The 10,980-nt window shown below is 42.4% G+C and overlaps 1 protein-coding gene across 5 annotated transcripts in view; it reads right to left on the reverse strand.

Annotated features, from left to right (window-relative positions):
* The window catches only part of LOC126917435 (uncharacterized), a 45,595-nt gene extending 36,628 nt beyond the window's left edge, over positions 1 to 8,967 (reverse strand). For 2 of the 5 annotated variants that reach the window (XM_050724278.1, XM_050724279.1), the window contains exon 1: positions 8,607 to 8,962. The gene's annotated coding sequence lies outside the window, so the exon portion shown is untranslated. Of the gene's footprint in view, positions 1 to 5,420; positions 6,245 to 8,606 lie in introns of those variants that run through there. The other 3 variants (XM_050724280.1, XM_050724275.1, XM_050724277.1) reach the window with 3 other exon arrangements.
* Positions 8,968 to 10,980: the final 2,013 nt, after the last annotated feature.

The following is a 10,980-nucleotide window of genomic DNA, read 5'->3' on the forward strand; positions in this document are numbered from 1 at the left end:
CTAAAGCTACATACAATTTCTTTTAATATCCAGTCAAACAAATCCAAAAGGAAAGACTAATTTTTCCTATTCTTCCCTAATCGTCCAACTGCCGCGTGTTTAACATCTAAACAGACCTTAGAATCTTCCTTTAAACCTTAGAAGATAGTAAGAGAACCTGGTGAAATCGTCCAGAAGTCTGAAACTATATCAAATTTCTCTGCCTATTCGCCTTCGTTTCCACATTTCACATGCCAATAACCAAACATCGCTCTAAGATATCAATGAAAACTTTTTGAATTAGCTAGGGCCTGAACTTACAGTAAAATTTCTTTCAATATGCAGTGAAACAAGCGAATCGTCAGACGCGTGTCTAACCAGCGCCGACCTCTACTACTGAAACGAGTGTCGGCTCGTTCAGCCTATCCTTTGGACCTCTCGAACGCAATTTCGTGCTCCGTTTGTCTCGGAGACGGGAGTACACACAGCGATCTGGGATCGAGTTCGAAAACGTGACCGAGCCGACCGTGTTTGCGGAGGCTGTTTTTTTGACGGACAAGTTCAAAGGAATTACCTCACGGTCTGTGGCGCTTGTTTTTCAGTTACATTTGTCTAGACCAGGTAGAACTGCCTTTGTGTTCCCTATTCAGCTCTAGTTCTACGTTTCTCTTCTTTTTTTGCAGGCAGATCATCCAGTCTATCGTACTTCGACAGGAACACTGTGATTTTTCGTTGCGTTTGAAGCTAGCACGAGACTTAATTTTTTACATTCTTAAGGAGCGTCCGGATGATCGGTATTATCGTGAATATTTGAGCTTCTCAAGCTTTTGTCGTACTGATCGTTGTACTAAGAGACCCTCTAGAATCTAGAATATAGATAAAATATATTGTCAGTATTCTTTAGATACCGAAACTGCGAAGTCTTTGAAGACTTAAACGATTAAGAAAAAAGTATTGTTGAAGATACTGTATACGTGTTTTTAAATAATTTACCTTCTAAAAGCAAATACAAATATGATTATGTTATATCAGTTTATAATACTGAAGTAATAATATAATAATTCTGCTTCACTTCCAACGTGTCGTATTATATATAAATTATTTCAGAAATGTTCAAATATTTTAGTATTTACTTTCTCAAATACAGTATTTTAATATTTCACTTTTACCGAACCAACACATCTGCAACACCAAAGACGCAGAAAATTTTGAAGTCGGAAAGATAATTATTTTCTGAGAATAGTTCATTCTACATTCTTTATTTACCTTGCCACATTGTCAAAAGGTCAACGACACTGAGAAAAGTACATACACGAAGGATAGGTAATGTGTATGGAGTGGTTGCAAGATCATGGAATAGTGCCAATAGTTGAAAAGTCCTATCTATCTTAAAGGAAGATCCAGCTTGATGAGGAGTGAGAGAAGAGAAGGAACTAAGATAGGTGTAATAGCCATTCAGACGAACATCGAGACGATTTTGTTGGTGCTTCGGTCTGCATTTCCTGATAACGCCGGTTTCAAGCAATAGCTCATCGCTATTGGCCGGATCTGTACTAAAACTGCACTCGATTCGAGCGTAAAGTGGAACTACTCGGGTTTATACCTCGAACAACAACGTCAAAGTTACATTCTACGTTAGATCTTGAACCATCGATATCCAATGGAATACTTCCAATTATAGTTTTCATTTTCGAAAGTAGAGACATAAATTCCGATATGCTACGTTAAACGTAGTGTGGAGTATCACAGCGATATCTTGTGCAACTGTAAAATATTAAACGAAGTAAAATTTGTCAGAATTTTCTAAGGAACGTTAACCGCGAATTAGGTCACAAATTTTCATGAAATTTCATGTGTTTATTAACTTTACTAGGATTTGACCAACTAAAGAAAATAATACGATACTTCACCGATAACTACTTTACTTATTCTTTATATTCTTGCATTTTGCGTGCATTATCCACATTGTTGCACTTTTACATTTCCCACGCAAGTGCATAAAAATCCGCAATCAAGTTCCAATGCTTGATACACCGAATGAACAGTCAATCCATGATTAGTTACTGAAATACTACCATAGCTTCACGAAGAATCTTTCTCTCCGGCAATTCATTCTTTGAAAAGGACCAAAGGACGTGGTCGTTAACATTCTATACATTCCTGGCGACACATTCTTTAACGAATCTCCTCTATAACCGTCTCTGCGGTTGTCCGTATGACGAATAGGGGATGATAAGTAGACGGCAAGAAGAGACACAGCAGCGGCGTTATCAGACCAGATTCGTTCCATCTAGAGAGGCTAGACGGCTCTATTCTCGGATCTACGGACGTGTGCAGTTCCAGCGAGGTCGTGGCTGCGGAGAAAATCGGAAAACAGAGAGCTGGTGCCGCTCTCGAAGCGACGTTACACCGCGGCTATAAATAGAAGAGCCTTGTTAGCGGTTACACACGGCGTTAGTTAGGTGCACGTAGCTATATCGTGGACAGACACACGATTTCCTTCCTTCTTTTATAAAGTGGAAAGGAGCAGTCCAGCCGCCGATAACCGATAATCGTTCCACCTAGCCAAACGAACAACCGCGCCCGATGAATAATGAAACGGCGAACGCTGGGGTCTTCGTCGTTTCGCCGCCCGTTAGCTTCCTCACCTTTAACCCCGGTATATTGTACAAGAACGTCTCCGTTCTCCCATTCCGTTCTACTTCCCATCGATTTTTCTCCTATCGGTTATTACACCAACTCTTCCTCCCTCGTTTTCTTCGAAACGCATCAACAACAGTGGTACAACCCTATAACTCGAGAGATTCGCTCCGGTTACGTTACAGCACATACATTACGATACACAGGCTCGCGACACTATCGAAACTCTTGTGGATACCTTTTACGAATATGTTACGCGTGTTACAGGAAACATTTGGAAATTTCATTGGCATTGTTCGGAGTAGATGGTGGATTTCTATGGCTGGCAAAAATGTGTTTAGACGTACCCTTATATTTCCTTCTAATTATAAGTCGATTATAACTCCTTTCTCTAATATTATGGTGTTTATTTCTACTGCTCGACTTCTAAAACTTCCTTTTGTCATCCACTGTAAATAAGCGCAAAATATAGCATTCGTTATAATATTTAGTAAATATGGAACAACTTTCTATTTAGGTTGAATCTTTTAGACTGTAGATTCGTAAAAATGCCAAGTCTAACAATAACTCTTAAACAGCGTACTAATTATTCAAGAAGATACTCTCACTTTCTGCAAGTGCTCTGATACCTATGAACGAAAATGCACCACGTTATACGGAAGCCTACTGTAAATTCTCCGATTTCTATCATCGACCCGATCGTTAATAGCGTGTTTAAACATTCAACAACCCAGTTCTACGACGACAGAGAGAAGAAAAAATGCCACGTTGGGGATTACCATCCTAGATCATGGATCAGAAGAGAAATGCACGTTTGAGAAAGAGAAAGTAGAGTGTTGTTCAATCTGATCTTTCAAGGGAACGTGATCTTCCGTGTGATTTGTGTGTCAGACACAATTTTGGTTACAGCAGGAATGGTATTTGAGACAAGTTTCCGTCGCAATAATTAGACTGCGATTGTTTATGCGAAGACATACTCTCACGAATGTAATTAAAAATGCGAAACCTGGCTTGGAATTTATTTTACGCTTGAAATATCATTATAAACTCTATTTGGATATTTTGACTCGTCGCTGTACATTTTGTGAATTCTTGCACATTTAAATTCCCTCTAAACGTTTAAATATCCACAGTTTAATAAAAGTAAGTATCACCGTCGTTGCATTTATTTGCATTTTTCACGCATTTATGAGGAATTTAAAGTTGCAAAAATATGCTAAACTATGTAAACCATCCAAGACATAGTACTCTTTGTAATATACAGCGTGTAAAGCGAATCTGTACTTATGTCCCATTTGTTCAATTGCATTCATAAAATATAAAATAGATGCACCTATTCCAGCACTCCTAGAAAGAGTAATCAGCCTGATTATCAAGTTATGGATTGCTATGCATTTATGAGAAATTTAATGCTATAAAAATGCGTATACTTGCTTCTTCTCATAATTTTTATAATATTTAACTAGCGAAAGGAGTTTCCACTTATGTTCCATCTCGTCAATTGCATTCATGAAAAATGAAATAAGAAAACAAAAATAAGGCCATCCATTCCAGCACTCCTAGAAAGAGTAATCGGTCTGACTATCAAATTATGAATTGCCATGCATTTATGGGGAATTTAATGCTATAAAAATGCATATACCTGCTTCTTCTTACAACTCTTCCAATATTTAATGAGTGAAAGGAATTTCCACTTATGTTCCATTTCCTCAATTGCGCTCATGAAAAATGAATTAAAAAAACAAAAATAAGGCCATCCATTGCAGCACTGCCGGAAACAGTAATCAGTCTGACTATCAAATTACGAATTGCTATGCATTTATGGGAAATTTAATGCTATAAAAATTCATATAACTGCTTCTTCTTCTTCTTTTTATAATCCTTATGATATTTAGTGAATGAAACGAATTTCTATTTACATTGCGCTTCTTCAATTGCATTCAATTGAACGATAAATGATTAGAAAATAAAGAATCACTCGGTATAGAAGTAATCAGGCTGACTCATATCCGTGCAGCGTTTTGCCTCGTCACTCGTGAAGCGTAAATTAGAGGTATCTTCTGCTCGTAGGAACAGGCGCAGAGCAACGATACGCGTTAATGGACGGTGAATTGAAAGCGTGTCGTCGCGAAACAGGACAATCTATATTAGTATCTCCTTATTGGTATCCCTTCCTCGTACCACGCGTACGTATGTAGATGTATGCGTATATTATTCAAAGATATTTCCTAGATGCCAAGAAATGACCAGCCACGTTTGATAGATTTTATAGGAAGGCGACGTTGGAACGCGAAGTTCCTCACGGTTTGCGCAGCAAAACCGACGCGTTCCGTTTATTTATAAACGTCCTCCTGCTCGGACGGCTTTCAAAATTCCGATCCCATCCGGATATTTTTTCGCACGCTCCGGGGGAATCGATTTTATCGCGACGCAGCTTCGTAACACCGCGATCAACCGTGACGATCCTCCGCAACCAATGCTCTCTCTTTCTCTCTCTCTCTCTCTCTCTCTGTGTCTATCTACGAAAAAAAAAAAAGAAAAAAAAATACAGAACCAATGAAAAGAACTGGAAGAGAAAAAAGGAAAAGAAAGAACGAATATGAAGAACCTTTGTTCGATCTTGATTCAATTTCCTCTGGCCTCGGCGCGACGAAAGATTAATTATCAGTCATTCGACGAGAAACGATCCACCGTGTGAAAACGATTCGCTGTCGAGGAAAAAGGAAGAAAAAGGAGGAAATGGGAGAAACGAAGGATGACCAGGATGACCAATTTTCTCGTTGTTTCGACGAAGTTCTTACTTGTCGCGATGATAACTTCCAATCGATTCCACCGACGAAGATGAAAATTCTCCGACTAACTCGTTCGTCATGGATCCACCTCACCGATGACGGATGAACGAATTCATCGTTCTTGCTGCCGAGCGTCACCAGAAACACGCACTGACGCGGATTCCGGGTCGCGTGGAATCACGCCGATGCGAGCGAGACGCGTGTTAGCGTGACGTTGGCTCGTCAAATTCGTTCGCGCAATGAACACGGGACCAAGTCTTTCTTTCTTCTTCTTTTTCTTTTCTTTCTTTCCGCCGTTATACGAGTCGTACATTTAACAAGATAGAAATAACCAAATACAGATACTACAGATCATTGGATGCGATTTTCGACGACGCGGCCACTACTCCGAATATCTCTGATTCGTTTCCACCTCTTAAACGGCTCTCACGATGCGATTGCCTCTTTGGATACTCGGTTACTACGCTTGTTTATTTTCGTCGAATCGCGGGAATCGTTTGAATGCGAGCGGATGGGAACCTAATCCAGGCGAGGAACGCGTCGATGGTTGAAAATCCGTCGATAGAGCGTGATATGGGGAAAAGTCCGGGTTAATTCCGTCGCAGTTCTCGAACGCCGATCCCTTTAAACGGATCGAAGCGGTCCGTGCGTTTACAGGCTAGATCGTTTTCACTTGGAATTTCAATTTCTTTCTCTTATGATAGATGCGGTTTAAAATGATACGATCGCGTAGCAGCTGTTTCGTGAAATTTATCACCGTCGACGGTGGCCGTTATTGGAGAAAATCCGAGCATTCTTCGTGGCGTTTGTCCTCGAGATATTTCAATCGAGACCAACCTCATTGAGATTTCATTTGCCCGGTTTAAAGCGGTTTAAAGAATGCGCAGAGCGAAAGTACCGCCGCTGCGAATTCTTTCGTCGCTTAATTTACGTATAGCGATCTCGTTGCTCGATCTGACGACAGGAAGTTTTCCAAAATATCTTTTTAATATTCCGCGGCAGCTTAAGTTTCTTCGAACGTTCTTCCTGCGTTCCAGTTTCTTAATATCCTTGCCGTTGGAAATAGTCGATCCTGTTTCTGGCCAACTTCCTTTCACGGCTTCTCTTTTAACGCTAAGTTGTACTTCAACAATTAGTTAGCCACTAATTAAACGATAAACGTATTTGTCTTGGGTGAGAGCTGGCTTTAAATTTCATATTATAACGCAGGAACGCGAAAGAATATGCGTTTCAATAATAAATAATTAATAAGAGGATATTTTCCTCGCAATCTAAATTGGGATTGAGTCTTGAAAGAATTTAGAGGCCTTAACTCTCTCTCTATCTCTCTCTCTCTCTTCATTCGCATTTGACCGCCTCCACATGTTGTCCATGTCGTCACACTTCGTCTCACTGATATAACATCTCAAGCAGACAGTGAAATCGATCAGATATATCAAACGTAAAAGCGTGTCCTGGCTATTTTCAAAACTGCAACTCGTTTTCTTTCTTGCTTCGCAGTTCCATGCGATCAATCAGCGCTGATTAGTCGAATCGAACTGGGCGGCAGCAACCTCTTTTCGAATCGACGCCTATTAATATTGTAGCCGCACCCAATTCTCGCGGCAACGCATCCTCTTCTCTTTCATATCTCAAGAAGACTCGACTACCGTTCAAGGAACGCTTCGTTTCACCCGTGTTCCGTGACCTTTCGCCGACTCACAGTCTTAAATAACGACCGTCTTTCCTTCCACCTTTGACTTCTTTGCACGGCCACTCGTTCCTCTCTGCAAATCCTTGGCTTTGCGTGCGCTCGAACGAGTGGAACAGGTGCACTGGTCGATTCGTCGAATGTTTCTCTTTGACTGGAATAAGAATTACGATGAAAAGACGCGTCGGAGCGTTGGCTGGTTATTCCTCGAAACAGAAGGGTTGCTTTAAGTTCCTCCTTAACCCATTGACGTACTTCGACGAGCCCCGTTATTCGATAGCCTCGTGAAACCCCATCGACTATTCGCGCGGAGAGGTGAGCACGCTTTCAGGATACGCGACGAACAGACAGCGTTTCGCGTCCCCCGACGAATGACGAACGATTTTCGAGGGGTCGAGAGAGCCAGAGCGCTGGATATTAACGAGAAAGCTTTCGTTTCGAGCAGAAACGACCAAGCGGAAAGGGGCAAAACGGCAAGAAGAAAGAGAACGACCAAGACGAAGACCTTTTTTTTTCAAACGACCCGCTTTTCGCGTGTTTGAAACGCGAAATAAAAGAGAGAAAAAGGGGGAAGGGGTGTTTCTCGCGCAGATAAAGAAGGACACGATCGGCGAAGAGGAAGTCTCTCTCGCTTCGAGCAGTCCTTTCTCTCCCTCGTCTAAAAAGGCCTTACGGATGAAGCACGAACGACCATCACGATCACAAGGACGCGGAGTCTCGTGAAAGAGGAAACGAAGGCGCGAACGAGACCAGCACGCGTTCAAGCCTTCTACGGAGCGGCGACGATCTCGAAAACTGTAGGGGTCGGTTAGAGCCCTCAGGTAAATAGCTGCTAACAACTTTTCTTTCGCTTTTTTTCCTTCTTGCGCTGCGAGGGAAAGCCGTGACGGCTTTATTAACGCAACCGTGTTGGCTTCCCAGCGTTTACCACGACGTCCCGTATTCGTCCCTCTTGCAAGAGAACTCGCTGTTCGTCGTCATCGTCGTTGATAGTAGTACATCCTCGTCGACGCGAATACTCCAATCTCCAGGCACGTACTCGAACACCAACGATCGTTAGATTTGAAACGGAAAATCTGCCGTGAGAGAGGAATGAAACGGGAGCAGAATGAACTGGCAACGATCGAGCAATGGTATCCTGGCTCAGTTTGGGGGCAACGATGACCTCGAGCGTGTCTAAGGGGGTGGGTTGGAGCGGTGGTGCGAGCAACGAATCGCTGCCTCGACGTCGAAGCCAGCCGACGCTAGCCACAGAAAGATAGATCGCTGGGATCTGTGGTAGGTCGCATCGATCGTCGAATCCTGGCCTCTACGATGAACACAACCCAATATGAACAACTAGATGCTATCGATAAACACAGTGAAATACGAATACCGACGAACGACGCGGAATTGCTAATAGGATTTCGACGAGTAATGAATTTTTCGTGGAAACCAAACGCACCCCTTTAAGCAGAGAACAGATAGCCATCAGGCTTAACCCAGCTCTGTGTCTTATTACTTACCCCAGTGTCGTGTCCTCCATGCCAACAATCGGGAAGCAATCGATCCCTGGTTCCCGCTCTACTTCATCCTCCCGGATCGGCCCGTTTCAGATCGTATCTCTCCCTGTTCTTCTTCTTCTTCTTCTTCCTCGTGGCACGTTCTCTCGGCCTGGGCCAGCGGCGTACCGTCACACACGCGTTCTCTGCCCGTCAGCTTACATCTTGACGGTCCGTGCCAGCTGTGTTCCGCAGGAGACACGCTCTCTCGGCCCTCTGCAGCGACACACGACGACCCACGTCCTACTCATGCTCGCACTCCATCCACCGCGCACACGCTCCTCGCTCTGCCCTTACCTACTGCCTACTTCCAGCCAGGGATGCAGTCTCGCCAGCTTCGGGCCACCGGCACAATCTTTCTTCGCACTTTGACCGCCAAGTTTGAAATTTTACCTGAAAACAGCGTCCCAGTTATACGCCGAAGTAACTACCGAAGGCTACAACTTAGTCTACTTTTCTTTTACTTTGTAAATACAGGGCTCGTCGATTTTTTCCATCGCCAGTTCTGAGATTTGAAACTTGAAAGTTACACTTGATCGTTGAGACGAGGTTTCTCTTGGTGGATAAATCTGCTTTCTTTGGCTTTTATTTGGCGGATGTAGGGTTCTTTGATTCTTCCGATCGACGATTTTCAACTTTTACTTGAAACCATCGCTTCGCCGAATCGAAATTAAATTCGCCCTCGCCTTTTAGTTTGCAAGTATAGCGCTCTTTCACCAAAACCTCGCAGCTTTTCTTAGAACATTATCCTCGTAGATATAGGAAAGCAAAGAAAAGTGCATCGAATGTCACAATTTCTTAAAAGCTTCTTCTTACGAATTCCTCTTAATACGCTTCCTCTTAATCTACCAATATTTATACCATTTTCTTGCAATGAATAAACGTAAATACTATGTATAAGTAATAATCATCAACTCGGATGATAATAATTGAGAGGTTTATAAAAAGTCGTGTTGATCAATTTCACTTCTCAGATACTCGCGTTTGATAGAACTGCCAATTATTCTACCGTTATAAGAACAAAGCTGGTCGTCGTCATCTTTCGCAGCTTCCGCAAATTTTGTCGTTGCTCGTGCAAAAATTCCTGGTGAAAAATTGCAAAATGCTTTCATCGGCTCGCTGGCGTATAAAAAACTAAAAACAAGAAACGTGGAAAGATAGAATCGAACGGCAGATAAAATAAAATAGAAAGCGAATAAAAGGAATACGAACGATGAGCAAAGGGTGGAAAATCGAGAGAGAGACAGGGCGCCAGAATCGATGCAGTCCTCTCTGTGGATTTAGTGCATAGTAGGGGCGCACGCTCCCCCAGGGTAGGATTAGTCACGATCCCACTCGGTCGTAAAGTTTCAAAGGTAAAAGGAAAAAAGGTGGAACCTCGTAACGAGCTGTCACCTCGTGCCGTTCTATTATTCCGGTTCGGATCATGTACCATGTAACTGAAGAGAATTTCTCGGCGACGTTAATTGTCGGGCCGTGGATAGGCATCGTAGGTAGGTGGAATCGATCGTGACGAAAGGCTCGATCTGAAATTGATAGAAAACGAGAAAGAACCCTAGGGAAATGAAATCTTGGGGCACGATTGTACATTTCTCTTTTTCTCGGTAAAAATTGATGAATTTATTCGTCGATTTGACGGAATAAAGGGAACATCAGACGATTTAATTGAATACAGGAAAATAAAAGAATATTAGATATGAGTAGAAATTTAATAGGTAAAATTGTAGCTAACGCGTGTAGCATTTCTTCCCGTTACATTTGAAAGCTGGGTAAACATTTAACACCGTGTTCACCATTTTCTACGTTATTACCTTGTTAATTGAGAGAAACGAAGATAGTGTACAAAGCTTCGTTTACTAACGACATGCAGTTATCGTACAAAATTGTTTAATGGGCCCCGTGGCTATGTTTGCGATTAACGAGCTTACAGGGTACTCGAGTTTATGTATCCACCTCTGTATCACCGCTATCGGATAGAACTACGCTCCCCAGCAAACAGGGCTGGCGCTACTCGCTGGCGTTACCCCTGGAAAATGTCCATCAACTTGTATCAGAATCGATATTTCAACGTTAGAATTATTTCTTCTTTACTTATATGTATTTTAACGTCTATTTGCCTTTTACTGGATTATAAGAGATAGCTTGGAATTTCAGAATTTGACACTGACTTCTTTGCTTCGATGATAAAGTTACCCATGCGTCGTCCGATTAACATGGCGTCGCCCTTTAGGGCCGTCGCGGCGCCAAGCGTCTCTCGCGATCGATGCGCTCGCAGTCCTTGCATGCTCTCGTCAAAATAGTGTATCCTATGCAACCAATAACGTATCAAATAACAAAC

The sequence above is a fragment of the Bombus affinis genome, chromosome 6, assembly GCF_024516045.1.
Source record: "Bombus affinis isolate iyBomAffi1 chromosome 6, iyBomAffi1.2, whole genome shotgun sequence".
NCBI classification, from domain to species: Eukaryota; Metazoa; Arthropoda; class Insecta; order Hymenoptera; family Apidae; genus Bombus; species Bombus affinis.